Here is a 25,000-nt window from a genome sequence, read left to right on the forward strand (position 1 = left end):
TATATGTTTCTTGAGCTTCTCAGAGGAAAGCAACCTAAGAAAACACAACAGGTAGAAGAGAATGCCTTTCACATATATTGATCTCTGTTCTATGCCAGTTCTGCTGTCTCCATAAACAGCAGTGGTATCTGTTGGGAATGCAACAGCATGTACTATAATGTACTATATACAGTATTCTGTGGTAATATCACTTGACCAGTAGATGGCACTGTATGCTAAAGGTAACTAGTTGTGTATTTGTAAAACTTGCTGCTTCTTTACTCTTCTCTATCATCTCTTCAGGAAGTAATCTGTCTGTTATACAGTCTGCTGTGAAATGTGCTCTATATGTTTGTAACTTAAGCCACACAAGTAAAGCCTGAATTCTGCTATCACTACCAGTGTCTTCTATAACACATAACCAACAGTATCCATGGCAGAGGTTTTATCTTAGCACATGTTGGCCTTCCCTGCACAGGCAGAAAGAAATAAAAACAACTGGTCTCAATAGTGTATGTTACAATATTATCAAATTACATTCTGTTTGGGACATGGTTCAAGAAACCATCTGAGCCACTAGACTTGTGAAAGAAGAAAGCTTGTCTATTAAGCTCGAAAGAGCAGGGCCCTCAATCCCCTCATGTTTTGCATTGTATTGGTATTGTTCTGTCACATGTTCTGTCCCCCTTTGTAATGTACAGCGCTGAGCGAATTATTGGCGCTTTATAAATACTGTATAATAATAATAATATTATTCACTGAGAATAACATGTGTGATCTAAACAATATTAAGCCACCAGCTCTATAACGAAGCATGTGTGGGGAAAATGTAAATAGCTAACCAACAATATAGACAATCCTGGCACTGAGATTGAAATTTGACTGCAAAGATAAATGGATAATAATGGACATCTTGAACAATGATTCACACATTTTAGGCATGTCATTCAATCACAGATAATATCACAGCCCCATTTGAAAAAAATCTACTAATTCACTGAGAATTAATGAGTGCATTAGGACACAATAAAGGTGCCTAGATGTCATTTACTTAATAAACATCAGCACTCCTACTGGAATCCTAATGTACGTGTGAACATTAATTAGCTGGGCCATGCTACTCAGAGTGCTGAAGATTACAAAAGTTTGTAGCACGTTTTAACAAGTGGACATCCTTAAGGGCAAAGTGATAAAGGTCTTAGGCCCCAAAGCCAGCATGGTCTGCTACAAAAAAAAAAAAAGAACAAATATGAATTTTGGTGCCCACAGTGGAAAGTGGAAGGAAGTAAAGTCCACTTTTTAACTTGTGCTTAAAGGTAAACCTATAATAAGGCTCAGCTATAGATAAAGTCAATATCTCCTAAACGTTCACGGTTTAGGAGATATTCACACAGTATTCACCCGGGGTGACATCACTGGTGCATACACTCTGAACGGACGGCGTACCTGTTCCTTCAGAGCTCTGCACTGGGGCTCCCGTGCACACGCGCAGGAGTGACATCATTGCGACCCCAGCCATTCGTACAGCAGGAGGCAGCGAACCTGGAAGGAAGACCGGGTGAAGATGAAAGTTCCGGGGAACCGTGACAGCGCTGCGCTGGAGGGCTCTGTGTGCAGGTAAGTCTGTCATAATGTGCTAGTATGTGGGACATATTAGTACATTGCGACTTAAACCTGCAAGGGGTCTGATTTTTTGTGGCGGCTTACTACTTTAACAGAAAAAAATTATGTTATATTAACAGAACCATCCTGCTATTAGAAACAATATACATTTTTGTGTAGACTGAAGTCCTCCTAACAATATATCAGGAATCATGACACAATAGACTGCATTTAAAAGTGGGCAAGCCACTGCCCTGCAATTTCACTAGATATTGCAAAAAGAGAATTAAACGAATCAAGAAGTTCTTTCATGAATATGGCATACTATAAAAAGAAAGTTTCTTGGATCTAACCTGACAACCTGCTATGGTTCTACATAAGAGGTAAAAAAATAAACCATCTCAATATTTTTACTTTATTTTTCTAGCAACAGTATTAGTCTACATTGGTTTTCCAGCACAATACGGTCACAAAAGGCTGAGTGTGCAGTTTAAAAATATAAATCTTAACTTGAGAATAAGAATTCCACACAGAGAGCTTGCCTTGTTCCAGTCAGTGAATGATGACTTTGAAAATGAACCAGATCAATAGTGTTTCAGGTCAATGACCGTACCACAGAAATATGGCCGGGACCCAAACGGTATGTTATTCAGAATGGCTTCTTTTCCCATATTATACTGTGCTGTCATTCTGAGAGAACACACCTCTTCACAAATGAATGAAATCTAAACCTTTTTGGATAGACTGCAAAGACTGATGATAATGCTGCAACAGGGCCTTGTAGCAATTAATGCTGATGGGCCGTATCTATTCACTTCAGCCTAGAAATTACACAACAAAGAGCAATCAAGGAATATTTTAATTTGCTAATGGAAACCGTAATGAAGACACCCATTCATTCAAAACAAAAAGGTTTTGAAAGTATTAGGCTCCATGTTCACGAGCCTACCGTGCCCACCGGCCGTGGGAAAAGGCAAATTGCGGCAAAACCGAGGCACCGTGATTTTGCGTATTCCCACGGTGGGTGGTCAAAACGTTCCTATCATGAACACGATTCTTCCGCATTCAGGAAAGGAAGGTTTAACCTCACCTAAGAGCGGCAGCTCCTAAACTCTGCTAAAAGCCTATGTGTACATGGACACCTAGGCTTTTATGGAGTTGAGTTTAGGAGCTTTGGCAAAAAAATGCCAAAAGCTCCTAAACTCGAGTTTAGGAGCTGCTTGTGTACATGGAGCCTTATAATCCTAAAAAGGTAACATACAACATTAAAAAGGGACAATAATAAATATACTAAAGGAAATTAATGAATCAAGAATCAATAAAAACACAATATTTTTTCAGGTACAATTTCAAAAACAAAAGCAAACTTTGACTGGGTGATGCAGCAACACCATCCTTTTTTTTTGCATGACTTTCGACAAGCACTTCTATTGAGTTTAGGTCATGGTTACAATTGTTTAAATCTAATCTGCACAACTTCAACAGCTTCTCACCCTAGGGCCCTCTTACCCACCCCAAGGCCTGTTACGTGCTGGGCTGGGTCTGCCACCTATTAGGTACATTGCAGATTGGCAGTGGAGTGCCCGATGCTGGAACGCTCTCTGGATTCCAGCACTCAGCACAGAAACAATGCTTGTAGCGTCGGGCAATGTGACATCTGCCAGACCGTACAAGTATAGTCCCGGCTGGATGTGGGAGAGAGAGCAGCGTGGGAGTCTGATTAGGTAAAGTAGCCAACGACCACCAATGTTTGAGGATGAAATTGTACATCCACTGACTACCAATGAGGAAGGGGAGGAGGTGTGAAATATATATATACAGTTGCAAGAAAAAGTATGTGAACCCCTTGGGATTACGTGGAGTTTTGCATGAATTGGGCATAAAATGTGCTCTGAGCGTCATCTAAGTCACAACAATAGAAGAACACAGTCTGCTGAACATAATACTACACAAAAATTAGATGTTGCCATGGTTTAATTGCACATGACATGTAAACATTCACAGTGCAGGGAGGAAAAAGTATGTGAGGCCCTAGCTTAATGACTTCTCCCAGAGCTAATTGGAGCCAGGAGTGAGCCAACCTTGACTCCAATCAGTGTGATGATATTGGATGTGTTGCTGACAGCTGTCCTGCCCTTAAAAAACACACACCTGTTTTGGGTTTACTGGTTTCAAGAAGCACTGTCTGATGTGAACCATGCCTCGCAGAAAAGAGCTCTCAGAAGACCTATGATCAAGAATTGTTGACTTGCATGAAGCTGGAAAGGGTTACAAAAGTATCTCCAAAAGCCTTGATGTTCATGTGCCCACGGTAAGACAGACTGTCTACAAATGGAGAAAGTTTAGCACTGTTTCTACTCTCCCTAGGCGTGGTCGTCCTGTAAAAATGACTGCAAGAGAACAGCGCAGAATGCTGCATGAGATAAAGAAGAATCCCAGAGTGTCAGCTAAAGACCTACAGAAATCTCTGGCACATGCTAACATTTTTGTTGACACATCTACAATAAGGAAAACATTAAACAAGAATGGAGTACATGGGAGGACACCACGGAGGAAGCCATTGCTGTCCAAAAAGAAGATTGCAGCACGTTTAAAAGTTGCAAAAGAGCACCTGGATGTTTCACAGCACTACTGGCAAAATATACTGTGGACAGATGAAACCAAGATTGAGTTGTTTGGGAAGAACACACAACACTATGTGTGGAGAAAAAAAGGCACAGCACACCAACATCAAAACCTCATCCCCACTGTGAAACATGGCGGAGGGAGCATCATGGTTTGGGGCTGCTTTGCTGCCTCAGGGCCTGGACAGATTGTTGTCATTGATGGGAAAATGAATTCCAGAGTTTATCAAGACATTTTGCAGGAAAACGTACGACCATCTGTACGCCAACTGAAGCTCTGCAGAGGATGGGTGATGCAACAGGACAATGACCCAAAGCATACAAGTAATTCAACAAAACAATGGCTGCAACAGCACAGAATACGCCTTCTGGAGTGGCCCAGTCAGAGTCCTGACCTCAACCCCATTGAAATGCTGTGGCATGACCTTAAGAGAGCGATTCACACCAGACATCCCAAGAATATTGCTACACTGAAACAGTTTTGTGAAGAGGAGTGGTCCAAAATTACTCCAGATCATTGTGCAGGTCTGATCTGCAACTACAGGAAACGTTTGGTTGAGGTTATTGCTGCCAAAGGAGGGTTGACCAGTTATTAAGTCCAAAGGTTCACATACTTTTTCCTCCCTGCACTGTGAATGTTTATATGTTACGTGCAATTAAACCATGGCAACATCTAATGTTTGTGTAGTATTATGTTCAGCAGACTGTGTTCTTCTATTGTTGTGACTTAGATGACGTTCAGAGCACATTTTATGCCCAATTCATACAAAACTCCACGTAATCCCAAGGGGATCACATACTTTTTCTTGCAACTGTATATATATAAATAAATGCTGCTTCCCTGAACTTTCCATCTTCACAGGAAAGCATTAACAGTGGACAGTGCAGTCTCAAGTCTGTCTGAGTTTGGAGAAGGGAGGTGGGACAAGGAGGAGGGAGAAACAGGGGAGTGCCCTGCCATCCAAGGCTAAGTGGCTGTGTGTCCCCATTATTGAGCAGTGTTCGGAGACAAAACTCTGGTCCCTGCATGCAAGGGTGACTCCATATAATGCTACAAAAGAAAGGAGCCACCCTGAAACAGGAAACCTGGGGCATTGGTCATGGCACCAGCTTAAAAGATGAAGAAGCTGCATACTGTAAAGTGATTACATTGGCTGCTGAAAGTCCCTACAAAACTGAGGGTTTAATATCACGTTAATGTTCACATTTTGAGTACTCTAAAGTTAAAAATAAAACAAATCCACGCAATTTAAAATGAGTATAAAATGCATACAAAAAAGTGATTACCTTCAGAGAAAACTGTAGGTCAACAATCAGAAAAAAACACAAGAGATGCAACCAACTGAACACAAACCTCAATCTTTATGGTTAAAGTAGTTATAAACCTCAGACATGAAATCTGAACAAAGCACATATTTCTATAGTGTTTACTTGCCGCTCTTCAAAGCATTAAGTGTCATTTCTCTCTGCTGTCTAGTTCCCCTGTTATCAGCATAAGTCACTTCAGACAAGTTTTCCTGACACCAAGAGAAAAAAAAAAAAAAAAGGTGAAGGGAGGGATCTACAGCACACAGCCTGTGATTGAAAAACTCAGCTCTGTTCCTGTGTGCTCTGTGAATGGGGGGGGGGGGGAAAGAGTGTGTCCCTACTCTTCAATCAGCTTTTAGAGCTCTTGTACAGCGAGTAACTGCAGATCCCCATCCCCTGTTTTGTGAGTCTGTGAAAAATCCTTTTCATCGCTGAGCTTTACAAAGATGTATAGGACAAATGGCTGCAAATACACAGGTACAGCTTATGTAGAAGGATTTGTTTCACCTCTGTATCACCTGAGGCCGGGAACTTTACCTGGTATAAGTAATATAGGTTTACAACTACTTTAATGATAACCTTAACCTCTCCCAAGCCTCCCTATGGTCATTGAGGCCACCAAACTTGTTAATGGAGAAATCCACAAGCTCCATAACTCATAATACTAAAATCAGAGACAGACATGCTGAAAAAAAAACTAAGTATTTTGGAGTCTTTGTGTTTTTTTTATTCATTTCAGTAGCCAATTAGTATTATTTCAGCAGTTTGGTCTCTTGTGTGTATTTAGGATTACATTTTAGTAGTTAAATGTTCTTATGTCAGCATATTGGTTTTTTTTTTTTATTCACTTATTTTAGGAGCCGATTAGTTTTCTTTCAGTGTCTTGGCCATTAAGTGTTTTTTAGTACTTGTTCAAGCAACCAATTAGGCCTATTTCAGCAGCTTGTTTTTTCAATACTTTTCCTCAGAAATGTTCTTTCTGAATTTAGTATATATTTTTTCATTTTATGTATCTATTTTATCTTCTGTTTTACTATGTACATCATATTATGTAACATTTCTAATTCAATTGAGACAAGTGAAGTTCATGTGACAATGTTGTTATTATGCGATGTTCTAGAGTTTGTGGTATATTTCTATATGCATGCATACATCGACCTTGAACATAGTCAGAACAATGAAAAAATGCATTGGCGGTTTTCATAGGACTTATTTTATTAATTAAAATTAAAATGATCTTGAACTCTTTTACTCAGTTTTGGTCTGCAGTTGCTTTCTATATTTCTGTGCTTTGAGCTATTGTTGGGCTCCAACTGAGGGAAACCTTGCTATGCGGGAGCCTCCTTCCCTGAGCTATTGAACTCATTTGAAGTTTTCCTTTATCAGACTACACATACAAGTATGTAAATTCCCAGAGTCTTTTAAATATGTTGTTCCAGTATCTCATTTCTCTGTCACTTTGCTTTCTCTTCCTTTTAGTATGTTCATTTCAGTACTTGTCCACTAAAGCACAAGTTACTGGCTCACTGTGCTGCTTCTCCCTCTCCCTGCCTGAGCTCTTCTGCACAAGGAATTTCCATAATGCTAATACCAAGTCAATTAAAATACTTAAACCATTATCATTTAATGTTAAACAATGTAATAATGGACACAGAGCTGCATTAATTTGTAGCTTTTATACCTGCCTGGAGTTCAGCATTATAGTAAACTTGAATGCATTCCAGACAGAACTGAAATTGTTATCAAAATAAGCTGACAGCCCTGTTTTTTGTTGTACACATATTCCCCTCCAGAACCACCCGTTGACCTTATCGTGGCTATGCTATTCACATGTCCATAGAAACTCTGCCTTTCATATGACATTGCTTAGCAAAAGAAAAACACAAAAGGGCACACTCTCCTCATGCATTACCATGGTTACAAATGAATTTATTAAAAACGTCACAAATGGATACTCACAAAACAAATGTAAAAAACGAACATGAAGCCAAATGGGTCAATGTCACATAACTGGAGTCCTGTGATGATGGTGCTTGATGGGAAAAATTAACACGTTTCAGGAGTTGGACTCCCTTTTTCAAAGCTAAGATGGTAGAGAATGCTCATGCCCCATATATAGGGAGAATTACTGATAGCCCCACTGCTGGGTTAATTCATGGAAGGGACACATGCAGAAAATAGCTTTAGGACCCATCAGTGGGGCTATTTTCCATGGAGGGGGTGTGGTGATGATTTCAATCAGTAATTCTCCCTATATATGGGGCATGGGCATTCTCTACCATCTTAGCTTTGAAAAAGGGAGTTCAACTTTCAAAACGCGTCAGTTTTTCTTAAGGAGCACCATCATCACAGGATTCCAGTCAAGTGACATTGACCCATTTGGCGTCATGTTTGTTTCTTACATTTGTTTTGCGAGTATCCATTTGTTACGTTTTTAATAAATTCATTTGTAACTGTGGTAATGCACGAGGAGATGCACCCTTTTGTGTTTTTATTTTGCTAGTATCAAGACTCCCCCATCTTTAGAGGGCTTCACCTCACCAAGTGACAGACACATACGAAGCATGAAGATTAGAGCGCTGGTGTTTGTTTCCTTTGGATGACATTTCTTAGGCCTGATGACAGGTCATGGGAACTGCATTTTGGAATAGGCTTATATTCCACAATGGGGAAATGTAGAAACCGGATGGGGGGAGCTCCAGGCATGCAAGAAGAGGACATCGCAATGAACAAACGTATAGGGGTTTATTTACTAAAGCTGGAGAGTCCAAAATCAGACTCCCTTCTGCATAGAAACCAATCAGCTTCTAACCTCAGCTTGTTCAATGAAGCTTTGGCAATGAAACCTGGAAGCTGATTGGTTTCTATGCAGAAGTGAGTCTGATTTTGCACTCTCCAGCTTTAGTAAATAAACCCCATACTGTCAGCGAAGACTTGCAGCTGTTAGTATATTGCCCGTGCAGTAACTAGCTACTTTTTACCACAGTCCTTAATTTAATTTCCTCTCCCTCCTAGATTGTAAGCTCCAAGGAGCAGGGCCCTCGAACCCCTCGTGTATTGCACTGTATTGTTACTGTACTGTCTCCCATTATAATGTACAGCACTGAGCAAACTGTTGGCGCTAAATACTGTATAATAATAAAAAATAATAATAATAATTTCCAGCCTACTAATACACCAGAAGCAGAACATCTGACACCTAAGAGTAATAAGAAAACCTAAGTATTGGATGCATTTTGCACCCTGTGGATGTGTAAAATCTTTGATTAGTATCTAATATCTATTGCAATGGTCCAAAAGCAGTGGATTGGGTGCCACATGTGGCTTTCAGCTACCTCTGATGTAGCTTTCAACTGTTTCTCACAAGTGATTGATCTAAATTCCAAATGCATTACAAAATGTAATGAAATCATGTGGAGGATTTCTAATTTTGCAAGTTTCATGAAACCACTTAAAATATATTTATATAATAACCATTATTATTATTATACAGGTTTTATAAAGCACCAACGGTTTGTGCAGCAATTTACAAAATAAAAAGGGAGACGGTACAGTTACAATTCAAGTGGATTAGAATGGCCCGCTTGTAAGCGCTTATAATCTAAAAGTAATCTCCAATATGGCTCCTTGCTACATGTTATATTGGAAAGTGTTTCACAAGCTAACAGGTTGGAGAGTTTATATATTTGAGCCTGCCAGGAAGCATTTGTAAAAAAAAATATGTTAAAAAACAGTATATCATGCTATTTAAACCAATGCCTCTAAACTGCTGTATGCCTAAATAAAACTATTTGCAAACATTTTCCTTAGATTTTAAGTAGCTGGAAAGGTGCAGTCTTTGCTATATGTAATGTATGCTATGGGAGGATCCATAAACATGCCCTGCTGCCTTAAACAAACACCTTATTTAACTTTTCTGAGCTGCGATCCGGCTGTGGTTGCTCTTTGGTTTGCAAACCAGCTGAAATAGAGTGAGCAACCCAGTCAGTCTGGGACATAAAAAATTTCATTCATAAGTTGCTAGACATCAGCTCTAACAAAAATGTTATTGTCAAATCCATCAGCATGGCTTCCTGAACAAATAACAAACAAGTCTACAGCATCTAGCAACCAGGAACAATACAACTGACAGATTGGACTGTTACCATGTTATTAAATTCTGAACTATTTTTCCATCACAACAGGACATAGGGACAAAAGGTAGCAAGCAATGTTTATGCAAATCAAAACATACAACAAAAAGTCCTCAAAACAGTAACTAAAATTGTACAGATGTTCGACTTCAACTATAATGCAAGAAATGAATTTATATCAACACAAAGTGGTATTTATGTTATAAGCACTATTACAGAGCTATGTAAATAAAAATCATTATAAAACTCAATTCAAACATCATAAAACACAGCAGCATCACGAAAAGCCAACAAAAATAAAAAATCTCCTAATACAAAACAATGCAAACATTTGACACTGTAATGAGCAATAATGGATGTTCAAGGAGCAGGAACCAATCCCAGAAGCCTGAGCAATGTAAGATGATGGCTGCAGGTTACTGCACTTTATGAAATAGGCCTAATTAATGTACTGGAGGTCTGGGCTCTTATCCATCAAATTACTCAAATGTGCAATGTTCATCATTGTATCATTCTCTTTTATCCTGTCTTTATCAACATATGGGAGTACATTGAAATGTGTTTCTGCTAAATAAAAACTCTTACATATGCCATCATTTAATCTAAATATACCTGCTAGGTATATGGCCCTGATACAGCTTTACCCAGTTTTATCAAGGTATTCTCTTATTTTTAAAGTAGATGTTCTTTGCTTACTTGCATCACTATACTCCTTCACAAGGACAATGAAGGACATAACCCAAACCAATACAAGTGATGCTCAAGACAGATTATTAAGTGTGTATACATTCCAGTGACAATAATCTGCCAATATTATAATAGTGATGACACCTTTAGCGCTTCACTCAACAAATTTAAATGAAACAAATCAATATGTAAAGCATTACCTCCTCCAGGTTAGTACTGCAGATTGGAGTCTGAGTGTGCACTACATAAATGTCATGAATGGAGCAATGCAGTGAGCAACGGGTATAAATGCTTACCTTTCAATATAACGTGTTAGCCATCCTGGAAGTACACAGCATCTGTTGAAAGACAGGCAGTGTTTGCTGGTGTGGTTCACTTCCACTCAGTATAGCATGTCATAAAAATATATCCATCGTCTATCAATATATGGATTCTGATTTTCAATCACTGCAAATATTCCTCCCTGCAACATTTATCCAAGGATCCTCTTATAGCAGGGGTGGGCAATTGTGACCCTTCAGCTGTTGTAGAACTACAAGTCCCATGAGGCATTGCAAAACTGACAGTTACAAGCATGACTCCCAAAGGCAGAGGCATGACGGGACTTGTAGTTCACCAACAGATGGAGGGCCACAGTTGCCCACCCCTGTCTTATAGGGTTGTCATTTGAAAGTGGCAATTCCACAGCAAATAATGACGTTATTATTGAAATTAAAACACTCATTTAAAATATTTTATATCATTTAAATTTTCAGTTTTTGTCTGACTAGAAGCCCAAGCTAATCAAAGCAGGAATAAAGCCACAACCAAGTATAGACATATGTTTATAATGCAGCCCTGCCGATGTGCTTTTCCCAATAACAACCATATTAGCACCCGGGGGGGGGGGGGAGAATTACTTAATGGGAATAGACAACCTGGAGCAGCTGTGCACATCAACCAATCAGATTCTATTGCCTGCTTGTTCAGTTAAGCATTGAAAATGAAGCTGATTGGTTGCCATGCACAGCTGCTCCAGATTCTGTCTGCTCCAGTCATAGTACATTCTCCTTACAGGTAATCACACATTAAATGAAGGGCTGACACTTTCCTGTACTGCAAGCAAAAAATAGCAGTTCATAAACAGATTAAAGCTGAATTCCAGACACAGCAATTTAGCCTTTGCACATTGAATACCTCTACCCAATAAATATTTAGTTATGCTACTCTACATATGTTTTTGGTGCCTCCAAGTAGTGGTCATGTGATTGCTTCTGCTAGCCTCTGCATCAGATCTTCCTTTATTTCCACCTCACTGGAGCCTGTGCTTCTCAGTCACAAACCTGTGATAAGTCTTAGGCCAAGATGATGCACACATAGCCTCAGCAAGACTCCAAAGAGGAGGAGAAAGGATAACAGTACCAGAACCAATCTAAGATGCGGAGCTGGTGTCCTGACGAATGTATGTACAGAAAAAAGTGGACTTTACAGCATATCAAGAAAACGGATTTTAGCCAGATTTCAGTAAAGAAAGCATTCAAATACATATTACAGAAGGGTGTCACCAAATCTCCACTTTTTGCGTATGTTAATGCATAAGACTTGAAATGAAGGAGCAAAATTGTGCACTTTTGACCTCAGAATTTTAAATAGGAGAGCCTAAGAATGTACAGAAACAAGTCTTTTTTTGGACCCCAATTAAATTGCATCAAAGAAGTTCATGGACTTTTTTGAATGTCATACAAAAGGTGACTAGGGACACCAAGCTTAGGTGTGAACAGGCCCACTAAGAATAATGGGATCCTTTGTTTTGAGCATTGGCACACTTCAGTAATCACAAGACAAAACACTCAGGTGTGAATGGGAGCTGAGGGTTCGCTCACGCAGCCCCCATGCTAAAATGCTACAGGTTGTGTCCACTGTGTAGGGGAAGTTTTATACATTGTTGCATTGCACTGTTTATTTTTGTAAAAAACATTATTGGAGTTTTATTTAAATGACAATTCATTCAAGTCATTCATGCGGTGAGGTGAGTTGCTCTCCTTAAAAAAGCATTTTTATGCTCCGCACCTCACTGCAGTGTTTTGGCATGACCAGGGCACATGGAAAACAATTGTGTCCTAGCATTGACCCATGCAGCTCAATGCAGATTGTGTGAACCCTAAAAAAATGAACTTGTTTAAAGGCTAAGGTTGCCTTTTGGAGCATGTGTAATATTAGGGTGTAACAAATTCTAGAACCCCCTTTCCCCAAGCGCACGTCCATTCCCCATTTGACAGCAGATAGGGGATCCTCTCCCTGCACCCACTATCACATTTCAAAATTGGTGTGGCTGTGCAGGGCTCCAACCAAACAGCCATGTCATTCATTCTTGGCAATCAGTGAATGAAGTCACTATAAGTCCCGATTATGACTTGTAGTTCTCAATGAACTACAATTGTGCTGATGAGTGCCCTCGTAGTTCATTCCTATTCCTCCAGCTTCCAAACAGAAGCCCATACTGAGGTACAGGGCAAGAAAGCTGGACTAAGTGTTTGCAGGAACCTGCAGCCACCATACACTGATTGAGGGTGCAATGCTTTGCAGTGCCCTTGGAGGAGAAGCAATAAATGAACGTTTTTCTTCAGCAAAAATAGATGCATTTATTATTTTTTCCCCAAAGGTGAATTTTGCCTTTATGGATGATCTTACAAACAGTGTTAGTAAGAGCAGAGCAAATAAAATCAGCTTCTGATTATCTGTAAAAGCTAAATGGTCTGAAGAGAATGATCTTATGACTGGTAGGTGGTAGTATGTCTGCAGGAGAAGGGTGAGGTTGTTTCATTCAGACTAGATAGATGGATGGATGGAGGAATCCCCCACCAACCCGCCTGCACAATATTTTCTGACCTGGAGCTGTCAGATTACACTGATCAATGGCTGCAGCTTGATCAAGAAAAACAATACCCAACAAGTCCTTTCAACTAAAGTCAATGAAACGATCCACTTCTGTCAAGCAGGGAATGCCACGCACTGATCAAAACTGATCCAGTCCGTCCCTGCTGATCTGGACCGGTATATGGCCAGCTTAGTGGTCAGGATAGGATGAGAGAGAACAGATGACCTGGTAGAAACATCCGAATGTCCAGTGAGATGAACAGTGATGTCACAGAATGAATGGACTGTCAGTGTGCCATGCTCGGGGATGTCATTGATGACACAGCCTGGTGTGCAGACATGACTCCTGACACACGGAGGAATGTCTGTCCACTGACGTGGGCTGCAGAGGTGAGAGTGTGAGGGAACCCTCTGCTCTCCTCTTCTCCCTTCCTTCTTTGCCCTTCCACAAGCCTGCCATTCATTCATTCACCTGCTTCAATGACATGAGCTCCGCCACCGCTACAGCCGCCCCCGCTCGGTTCGGCTCACTCCTCCTCCTCTCCCGGAGCCCCGGTCATGTCTACCCTCCAGCTCTTCTTCCTGACAAGCCGCAGCACAGCACCAACGCCACCTGCCATAGGACAAAGCCGCTGCACAAGCAAGCGCCGCCCTGATTGGTGTGCTGCTCGGGGCACACGTCACCGCGGAAGCAGGGACAGCTGTTTGCGTTCTAAGCCTCGTTTCGGTAGACTCACCGCTGATTGGATGATGGTTTTGGATGAGGTCATTTTGTAGTAAATGAGTTTGGAGCATTTTTTTTCCTCAATAACTTTATTAATATGTCAAGGAGCTCACAAGGTTACTCTGACATCCGTCCTTCACTGAAGCCCGTTTCCGGTTCCGCTGAGCGAGAAGTGGCCCCGCTACGGAGGCTGTGGCTGCAGGTGAGCTGATGGTTTCAGTCTATCAGTAAAGGGTTGATGAAGATGCCTAATGGGGGTTGGGTTCGTTTGTAAGCTTCAATTTTGGTATTCATGGGATTTCTACAAAAAGGAAGCAGTAGCTTTGGAACAACTATTATTATTATATTATTGTACATAATAATAACTATTATTATTGTACAGGATTTATATAGCACCAACAGTTTGCTCAGCGCTTTACAATATAAAGGGAGACAATACAGCAACAATACAGTTCAATACAAGAGGGTTAGGAGGGCCCTGCTCCTTGGAGCTTACAATCTAAGAGGGAGGGGCTAGTGGTAGAAAAGGTAGTAACTGTGGGGGATGGACTGGTTGGAAGAGTAGAAGATTCCATTAGCTGAGGGCAGGATAGGCTTCCCTGAAGAGATAGGTTTTCAGAGATTGCCTAAAAGTGAGCAGAGTAGGCAATAGTTTGATAAATTGGGATAGAGAGTTCCAGAGGATGGGGGAAACTCTAGAGAAGTCCTGGAGACGAGTATGGGAGGAGGAGATAAGGGAGCTAGAATTCTACAAAAAGGAAGCAGTAGCTTTGGAACAACTACATTCTGATGTATGAAGAATGTGCTAACGGAAAACAATTGTCGATTGCAGCCAGTCAGATCTGCAGAAAACAATGAATAATCTATTAAAAGATGAAATAACAAAACCAGCTTTTACGGCAACATTCACTTTCCAAAGATTTCCCCTGCAGTACTCTTTTTCTGCCACTAGATGTCCTCTGTACCCAGGTCACCCAGGACCAGCCCAAGCCTGTGATTGGATAGAGAAAGGACAAGCAGCACAATGATGGACTCACCTCTCTGTCACTCTGCTCCTATCACCATCATTCTTGTTAGCATATGAGCTGATTGGCTGTTTTTGCTGCTTCTTCCTCTCAAAGTCCATCCCTGCTGTACAAGGAGTGCAAAGCTGATACAAGTTCAAATTCCGGTACTCACAAAGATTGCATTTAAAAAAACATTTTTATGATTATTAAAAAGAGCTACATCACTTTGTATTTTCTACCTGCTCTAAATTGGTATTAAACCCAAAAACAAAAATGTAATCTATTACATATTGCCAATAATTTGATGTGGTGGCTGCATTCGTTTCCTTTTTTAGTAACTTCCCCTCTTTTTATCTGGCCAGTAACAACAACTCTTATATTAGAGTGCACTCACTTACATGAAGGCTCACAGGGGCACCTTTGAACAGTAGCATTGTCTGGGCGGAGGGGACTGTTAAAAGTATCAGATTTAGATACACTCCAGATAACACTTTATGAGCATGTACAGCAAACGTTTAGGTTTTTTTTTTTTAAATATGATCATTGTATGCACCCCTGTCAGTGGTAAATAGTTTGTCTCAGTCCTCTAACTGCTACAATCGGCAGAACAGTTTGTTCTGTTGAAACACAACGGACTTACTGGCGGGATCACCAGGCTAAAATAAAAGAGAGCTTAACCTCTAGACGCCGGCTGAACACAAATGTGCGGCCTCCCGAAGCCTGGGCCTAGACGCCGAGCGGCCACACATTTGCGATCTATTAAAAAAAAAAACATATGTGCTGAGAGCAGGCGCCCTTCACGTTCCCAGCAAACACGTTCGGTACTCACAAAAAGGTCCTGATCTCCTCTTTCGATCGGGACCTTTCCCAATCATGTGACCACCGTGACAGCAAATCACGGCAGTCACTTGACATTAAAACCCCGCCCCGCCTCCCGGCTTCTGGAACCCTTAAAGGGTCGGGAGGCGCCGGTGCCAAGGGGTTAAGAAAAGAAGACTAATGCAGCCACCACATCTTAGAATTGCTAAGTTGCAACATAAATATAAATGTTTGCTTTTGGTTTTATTTCCCACCTTAAAGCTCAACTCCTGGACTAAGAGAAAATTTGCCCTTCGAGTGGGCCCACGCCCCACCTGCACTGCAAGGTGTTACCTACGTTATACCTAGCTCCGGAAGGCTCCCTCCATTCATGTATCCAGTCCAGTGCTGACAACTTTCTAAGGTGCTCCCAGCTGTTGTCAAATGTTTGCCTCCCCCATATATACAATGCAGGGTTAAAGCCCCTCTCCGGGAGAAAAACTAACTGCCCTTTTTAACTTACCTGAAGCTACAGTCACACGACACCACTAGAGTCTTCTCCTCTTCTGTTTACTTCCTAGAAGGGTCCTTCTTTTGGTGTCCATGTCACTGCTTGTGAGACAAGGACACATCCTATAGGTTGGCCGCCTCCAGGGACCTCTCAGGAAAGAAAATAGGATGACCTCATCTCAGGGGGACAGCAGGGGACCAGTGTCCTTGAGGCAACATTACAGCACTGGATCAGCTATCCCTTGCACCAGAAACAGCAGCAGTGAAGGGCCTGAAGTGGGAACTTACATATTTACAGTATCTCACAGAAGTGAGTACACCCCTCACATTTTTTTTTTATATTGTATTCTATCTTTTCATGTGACAACACTGAAGAAATGACACTTTGCTACAATGTAAAGTAGGGAGTGTACAGCTTGTATAACAGTGTAAATTTGCTGTCCCCTCAAAATAACTCAACACACAGCCATTAATGTCTAAACCGCTGGCAACAAAAGTGAGTACACCCCTAAGTGAAAATGTCCAAATTGGGCCCAAAGTGTCAATATTTTGTGTGGCCACCATTATTTTCCAGCACTGCCTTAACCCTCTTGTGCATGGAGTTCACCAGAGCTTCACAGGTTGCCATTGAAGTCCTCTTCCACTCCTCCATGACGACATCACGGAGCTGGTGGATGTTAGAGACCTTGCGGTCCTCCACCTTCCGTTTGAGGATTCCCCACAGATGCTCAATAGGGTTTAGGTCTGGAGACATCCTTGGCCAGTCCATCACCTTTACCCTCAGCTTCTTTAGCAAGGCAGTGGTCATCTTGGAGGTGTGTTTGGGGTCGTTATCATGTTGGAATACTGCCCTGCGGCCCAGTCTCTGAAGGGCGGAGCTCATGTTCTGCTTCAGTATGTCACTGTACATGTTGGCATTCATGGTTCCCTCAATGAACTGTAGCTCCCCAGTGCCGGTAGCACTCATGCAGCTCTAGACCATGACACTCCCACCACCATGCTTGCCTGTAGGCAAGACACACTTGTCTTTGTACTCCTCACCTGTTGCCACCACACATGCTTGACACCATCTGAACCAAATCAGTTTGTCTTGGTCTCATCAAACCACAGCACATGGTTCCAGTAATCCATGTCCTTAGTCTGCTTGTCTTCAGCAAACTGTTTGCGGGCTTTCTTGTGCATCATCTTTAGAAGAGGCTTTATTCTGGGAGGACAATGCAGACCAATTTGATGCAGTGTGCAGCATATGGTCTGAGCACTGACAGGCTGACCCCCTACCCCTTCAACCTGCAGGAATGCTGGCAGCACTCATACGTCTATTTCCCAAAGACAACCTCTGGATATGACGCTGAGCACATGCACTCAACTTCTTTGGTCAACCATGGCGAGTCCTGTTCTGAGTGGAACCTGTCCTGTAAAACCACTGTATGGTCTTGGCCACCATGCTGCAGCTCAGTTTCAGGGTCTTGGCACTCTTCCTATAGCCTAGGCCATCTTTATGTAGAGCAACAATTCTTTTTTTCAGAGCCTCAGAGAGTTCTTTGCCATGAGGTGCCATGTTGAACTTTCAGTGACCAGTATGAGAGTGAGAGCGATAACACCAAATGTAACACACCTGCTCCCCATTCACACCTGAGACCTTGTAACACTAAAAAATCACATGACATTGGGGAGGGAAAATGGCTAATTGGGCCCAATTTGGACATTTTCACTTAGGGGTGTACTCCCTTTTGTTGCCAGCGGTTTAGACATTAATGGCTGTGTGTTGAGTTATGTTGAGGGGACAGCAAATTTACACTGTTTTACAAGCTGTACACTCCCTACTTTACATTGTAGCAAAGTGTCATTTCTTCAGTGTTGTCACATGAAAAGATAGAATAAAATAGTTACAAAAATGTGAGGGCTGTACACACTTCTGGGAGATACTGTAAATCTACCTTCATTAGGTAAGGGGGGGGGGGGGGAGCATCAGGATATGTCAGCGGTGGGTGAAAGAGAAGTAGGTATAGCTAGAAATGTGTTTTTGCCCAGAGTGAGACTTCAATATCCCTGCATTGTATGTGATGATGTAAAGGGACTGCTCACAGCCCGGAACTTCAGGTAAAAAAGAACAGGGCTGGAGCCGGACAGAGCAAGAGATAAATGACAAGTAATACACCTTATCCCCGTATTCTTGCAAGGGTAGATGTTGTTTAGTTCCCGATCATCTCAAGCTTTCCCTAAAGTACTGTGAGCCCTCTCTCCAAAAATTTCCCTGTTGTACAAGGAGCTGCCACCCCTCAAGCTTTCTGTGTAGGGCAGGGAGTCCCCAAACTTTCCCTTGCAGTACAGTGAGTCCCTCAAAATTTCCCCTGAGGTATATTTGGTCTTCCAGGCCTTCCCCCTGGAGTACAGTGAGTTCCATAAACTCTCACCTGCAATACAGTGAGCAAATACCTCAGGATTTCCCAGTAGTACAGCAAGTCCTCCAAAAGCAAGTTCTTTTAAATTGTCACTCTGTATTTTGCCTGATAGCACAAGTCCCTGCCTAACAGCAAGCCTCCAACATACAGCATCAAAATGGAAAAAAAAAAATCACAAGAGTACAGTATCTAAAGATGACATTCTCTCATGATGGCTTCTGGAGTCCATAGTTGCAGCTGGTTCCTGTCCACACCTTGATTCCTCATGTTAAACCAAAAAGGGGCCACATTTAACACATTGAGCTATAAAATTAAGAGGATGGAAATCTCTGCTAGGTATGATTAGCGCTTTTGCTGCAGAAAAACAAACTATTCTTCCATCACATATAGGCATACAACTTTGCTTATGTGAGAAAGGAAAGTTATACGGAGTCATTGTTAAAGGTTTACTAAACCCTGGACCCTGCATACACTGTATTTGGTCTCCCACAGTACACAGAACATGGAAATGCAATTATTTTAGTAACTATAAACTGCTAAATACCTTTTTTCATTAGCAGTTAGATCAGCCTTGTGACTTCTATCAGTGTCCTGCCGAGCACTGTCAAAAGCTTGGAAGAGGAGTTTTCATTTTGCTCTAGGAGGATGCAGAACCCCTGACCTCTGTCTGGACAGTGCTGATCACATGCATTCTTCAGAGAGAAAAAACTCTCTAGCAATACACACCAAACTGAGCATTTGCAGAGTGACCCCACTTGACATGTCTTATTAGGAGATAAGAGGGTACACTAGAAGAAGGGGAGGATCAGAGAAGACAGGATCAAACAGCCTTTTTACACAATGCAGAGGATTAACCCCTTAGGTTCCACTGTGAGTATAACAAACATGCTTTTACTGCATATACAGACTGATTTTTACTCTTGTGGGTTTAGTAACACTTTAATTTATCTCAAATACCAAACTCCTGTTCAGTATTTGTGATGTATCAGAAACATCATGATCATTTTTCTTTTATTTGGTTCGCTACACAAATTGTTTCAGTTCATTTGTAGAATTGTTTCATCCATACACAGACCATTTTCTTCTAAAATTGCATGTGATCAGAGTTTTTCTAAAGTATCAGTGCATATTCATGTCTGAATACATAACAAAAACTGTTTTTAAAAGTTGGCAACAGTGTAGAATGGTTAGAACTCCTTTCAGGTTTTTAGTACTGGCAGGTGTAGGTCCTGATTCCAAATACAATGGGGTTTCACAGTGTGGAGTGAACTCTGTTATGTGAAGTGGCAGCTCTCAAGCATGAATTGGTGTTGAAAAAAGGCATGTCAGAAGGGAATCTGAGGAGTGTAAACAAAAGTGAAATGCAATACCAATGGTTTTGGAGTCCATAGGTTTTTCAAAAGAGAAGTGTGTGTTTTTTTCACAAATTATACTTGCCTAGGTGGATACAGCATCGGTTTGGGCGGTGGAGGGATCGGCTGGCTCAGTCTCTGTTTCTGGAGTGGATCACGACTTTAAATTTGAGATCTTTCCCCAGCCTGGACTGCCTGAGTGATGTCAGCTGCCAGCTGAAAAAATAGTAGCTGGTTGGGAAGGGATGGTGAACTCTGAATTTAGAAGTACGTTTAGTGGGCTCTTGCTGCTGGTTTGCCCAGCCTTTATACTGGTACTTAATCTACTTTTTATATTTCAATGGTTTTTATTAATTTTTAAACAGTATAAAACAGAGGCAACAAAACACTCCCACGCAGGGGCTATCAATTGCACAGATAAAAAGTGCAAAATAGAAAAAACAGTGCTCTAACGCCAACAGGGCAAAAGGTACGCCCACGCAGGGGCTATCAATGGCACATAAGTTACAATACCATTAATGTAACTCTGACTATAACAACTAAAGGCAGCTGTCCACTGTCACACCAAAAACAAACAGAGAAAGGAAGAAAAAGGAAAAAAAAAAAAAAAGCAAGGGTCCAAGAGTGCCAATACCGAATGCCATTACATCCCCAGACTAGCCGGGGGGAGCGTGGGAAAGGCATATTGCAACCACGGCTCCCATATTTTCTAAAATTTATGTTGGGAGTCGTTGCAGATACTCGACATCTGTTCGTTGAGCATCATAGTGGTCATACGATCCCGCACCCCCTGAAGAGGGACAAACGGACTCTTCCAGGCCTGAGCAATTGTTCTAGTGGGTGATAAAAACAAATAGGAAGCCAACTTCTGCTGGTGAGCCAAGAGGCCTGGTTTGGGGCAATGAAGCAAGGCATACCGAGCATCCCGGCATATGGAGAGATGGAACAAGGTGAAAAGGAGGCCAAACACACGAGGTACTTAATCTACTTTAAAGTCAATAATCCTGTAGAGTCCATCATTTTTTCTTTCCAGTCATTGGAGCTCTAATAAAGGGGACATTTGAAAGTCCCCAAAACACTTTGATGTGTAACCTTGTATTTTTATAATACAATAAATACTGGATAGATTTCCCCATGTTATTTGTCCTGGTCACCACTGTTACTTACCAGAATAGAGACGGAAATCTGAAACTGGTTGTCACTGGTGTGGGAAAACTTTAAAGGCTAAATTCACCTCTTAAAGTGGTACTTCACCAATAAGGGTCAAGTTCTGCTTTTCCTCCTCCCCCCTCCCATATGTGGAATGTTTTTTTGGGGGGGAGGTTGGGTACCTGACTTCTACAGGTACCTATCCCACTTCCGCTCTGGCCACCTAGGTGTTGGAGCAGACGTTTGGCCCCACATCACAAGTCCCAGGACTTTGCAGGACCATTCACCCATTTACTGCAGGTGATTGCTAAGCATCAGAAGGGCTTACTCATTATGATGGGAGATTCTAACTCTTTTCTTAATTCCTCTCTAGATAGACATTACTCCAAGGATGTACCTCCTTCCCACAATGCCTCCCAGCAGTCATCATTGTGCACCCTCATCCAATCACAAGGCTTGGTGGACGTGTGGCGCAAGAAACACCCTTCCTCTCAGGAATTCACTTTTTTTTTCAAATCCCCTTCAAAGTTTTTGTAAGATAGATCATGTGTTTCTGCACCTTCAGTCTCTCCCGCAGGTGGACAAGATTGTTATTTCAACTTCTGCTTGGTCGGATCACGACTCTCTGATTTTTCCTCACCAGACTGACTCCCCCAATTTACCTGTGCATTATTAATAAATCCCTCTTGACAACTCTGGACACTTGTGCACAGGCACAAATCCAATCTTATTTCTCTGATAATGTAGGCTCAGTTGAGTTCCCTGTTTCTTTGGGAAGCCCACAAGGCTACGATTAAGGGTCACCTGATCCAGATTGCATCTTCTAAGAAACTTGCCTGGGAAAAGCGGGTTCAAGAACTGTCCTGTCTTCTGGATGCGGCGGATGCAGCCTGGAAGTCTCATCTGACGGTAGCAAACATGAAGGCCTGCGACAACCTGGTAACTGAACTGGACCTTCTAGCCACTACTCAGGCTGAAAAGGCTTTGAGTTGGACCAAACACAAATTTTATACTACTGTGAATAAACCTGGTCCCATGTCAGCCAGGAAACTTAATTCCATGGGACACATGCACAGGCCGATTTAGCTGAGGGTTAGGGGGGATGGCCTTACCTCAGACCCTTCTACGATCGCCTCCACTTTTGCTGACTTTCTTTCCTCCTTTTACAGTAGACCTCCCCCTTTTGATCTGGACAGGGCTGAGAGCTTCTTTCAATCTTTTCACCTCCCCTCGCTGTCCTCAATGGCTCGGGACACTTTAGATGCCCCTATTTCTGAATTGGAAGTCACATGGGCCATAAAATCCCTCAAGCCATCTAAAGCCCAGGCCCAGATGGTTTCTCTGGACTATACTACAAAAAATGTGCATCTTTTCTTACTCCATATCTCACTGCTTATTTTAACTCATTGTGAGGTGGTGCAAGGCCTTCCCCGGACCCGCTTAAAGCTTTCATTGCTATGATTCCTAAATCATCCAAGGAGGCCTTTGATCCACAACCTTTTTGTCCTATTTCTCTGTTGAATGTGGACTTGAAGGTCTTGGGGAAAGTTTTAAGCTCCCTTATTAACCAATACTTTTAGGCCCTCATCCATGGGGATCAGGTGGACTTCGTCCAGGGGCGTCAAGCAGGGGACAATGTTCATAAAGTAATTCACTTTATCCATATCCTCCACCAACACAAAATCCCAGGTTAATTGCTTTCTTTGGACATTTATAAAGCATTTGATTTGCTCTCCTGGGACTACCTGCTATTTGCCCTGATGCTCTGGGGCTTTGGGACATACTTTCTTTCCTGGATCAATGCTCTATATTCATCATCGTTGTCCTCGGTGCAGTATGTAATTTTTCTCTCCAATCCGTTCCCCATCTCCTGGGGCACCTGGCAGGGTTGCCCCTTGTCTCCGGGTCTCTTTTATCTTGGCACTGGAACCATTGGCGGCGATTAGGGCCAATGTGGATATACCTGGGGTAGCCTATGCGTGGGCCCAATATAAAACAAATTTCTTTTGCGGATGATGCCCTCTTTATCCTGGCTAATCAGCTCATATCTCTTCCTAACCTGTAGCTCACACTAGACCATTTTTCTGCCTTTTCGGGTCTCTGCAATAATCCTTCCAAAACTATGGCACTGAACGTCGCTCTCCCTGCTTGTGACACGCCTCCAGGAGCATTTTCCCTATTGTTGGGCGTCTCACTCGATTAACTACTTGGGCATTAAATTGACTTTCTCATACTACTCACTGTTTTCTGCTAACTACTACCTCCTATTACAAACCCTGACTTCACTTATACACTCTTAGCAATACCCATCTCTTTCTTGGATAGGGAGGATATCTGCAGTGAAAATGAGGATCTTACCTAAGGCCCTTTACTATTTCCATACATTACCAGTGGAGTGCCCCCATTTTTCTCCGCACGTTGTAAACCCAGATTTTCCGATTCATTTGGACCCGAAAACATTGTATAGTTCCAAGATCAACTCTTTTATGCTATGCTTCATGTGGTCTCGGATGTCTCTCTTTGGGTCTTGCGTGAACTTCTCAACTGTGACCTGACCTCACTGCATGCTTTGCTTTGGCTCCCTCATAAATTATGTCCCTCTTCTTTAAACCCCATGATGTTACACAGCCCATGGATCTGAGACTCTGTCCACTATTCAGGCAACCTAATGTCCCCCTTTTTACCATACCTTCCAATCACCCACAACTCTTTTTTCAGGCGTTCTGTTGGTGGCTTTCCCAAGGTTTGAAGCGAGTTCAAAATGTCCTTTCCTCCCCCCTCCTTCCCATTTTGGGAGGCCATCAGGGAGACGCGTGATGCCCCAGCCAGAGAGCACTTCCACTACCTGCAACTAAAATACTAGATTGGTGCCCTGCGCCACACGTCCATCCACCCATATAAGAAGACCTTCTTTGAACATGCATGTCAGCGTGCCTCTGGGGCCCCTGGTCTTATCTTAGCCATCTATGCATCCCTAAATGGACGCCCGCCTCAACATCCCTCTCTTACATGTCCCAATGGGAACGGGACCTCCAGTCCCCCTTAGACTTGAAGGATTGGAGTAAGGCTTGGAAATAGTTGCCAAATGCTTCTTTAATAAAAACACACTTGAGGCAGCATATAAGGTTCTACTCAGATAGTATTGGGTCCCTGCCCGAATTGCACATGCCTTCCCCGGAAGTTGTGACAGATGCTTCCGTAACTGTGGACAGTGGGGGGGATGTTCTGCATATCTGGTGGTCCTGCCCCAGGCTAATAGGGTTTTGGTCTAGAGTTTTTGGCCTGCTCCAGACCATCTGCCAGTCTGTAAGGATGCAAAACTGGCCCTCCTACATTACCCTATTCCCAGGTTATATGCCCCACTATAGAAATTGGCCACATGTCGTTTTATTTCAGCTAAACCTACTATAGCGCAAGCCTGGAAGACCCAGCGTGTGGCCTTTCAGGGGGTTAAAACATGGCTGACCACAATGATGCTCCCTGAATAAATGTCCAGTATCCTGACTGACTCCCATGCTAAATTCCTTAAGGTCTGGGAACCTTGGATCTCGTGAGTTACCATCACTTTACCCATCATGCCTAGGCCTCGTCTGCCCCCTCTGGGGCCTCCGTGTCCAAGTTACCCCCTTACCCCCCTAACTTCTTCCTTCTCTCCTTCCTATACCTCCTTTCTTTTCTCTCTTATTCTCTGTCTAGCTTTTTCCTGCCTATGCTCACACAGCTACCACCTTACGGGGTTGGCTGCGGGTGAAGAGCCTCCCCTTTTGGTGTCTGCAGAGTGAATATTGGGACTCGGCTTTTCTCCATATTCAATTCATTAGTATTATTCCAATGTCTCAGATTACTTCTATTTTGATACTTTTGATATA

General features: G+C 42.3%; 2 protein-coding genes across 3 annotated transcripts in view; one reads left to right on the forward strand and one right to left on the reverse strand.

Moving 5' to 3' along the window:
* HYCC2 (hyccin PI4KA lipid kinase complex subunit 2) overlaps positions 1–13,858 on the reverse strand; it is a 174,678-nt gene extending 160,820 nt beyond the window's left edge. Inside the window, exons 1-2 of one of the 2 annotated variants that reach the window (XM_089670255.1) lie at positions 13,662–13,858; positions 10,630–10,671 (exon numbers count right to left, since the gene is read on the reverse strand). The gene's annotated coding sequence lies outside the window, so the exon portion shown is untranslated. The remainder of the gene's footprint in view (positions 1–10,629; positions 10,672–13,661) is intronic. The other variant, XM_089670262.1, reaches the window with a different exon arrangement.
* A 106-nt stretch (positions 13,859–13,964) lies between these two features.
* Positions 13,965–25,000, forward strand: part of NDUFB3 (NADH:ubiquinone oxidoreductase subunit B3) — an 18,918-nt gene continuing 7,882 nt past the window's right edge. The window contains exon 1 of the mRNA XM_089670276.1: positions 13,965–14,115. The gene's annotated coding sequence lies outside the window, so the exon portion shown is untranslated. The remainder of the gene's footprint in view (positions 14,116–25,000) is intronic.

Source organism: Staurois parvus, unplaced genomic scaffold (assembly GCF_062004578.1).
Source record: "Staurois parvus isolate SC_StPar_1 unplaced genomic scaffold, SC_StPar_1.0 ptg000011l, whole genome shotgun sequence".
Taxonomy (NCBI): domain Eukaryota; kingdom Metazoa; phylum Chordata; class Amphibia; order Anura; family Ranidae; genus Staurois; species Staurois parvus.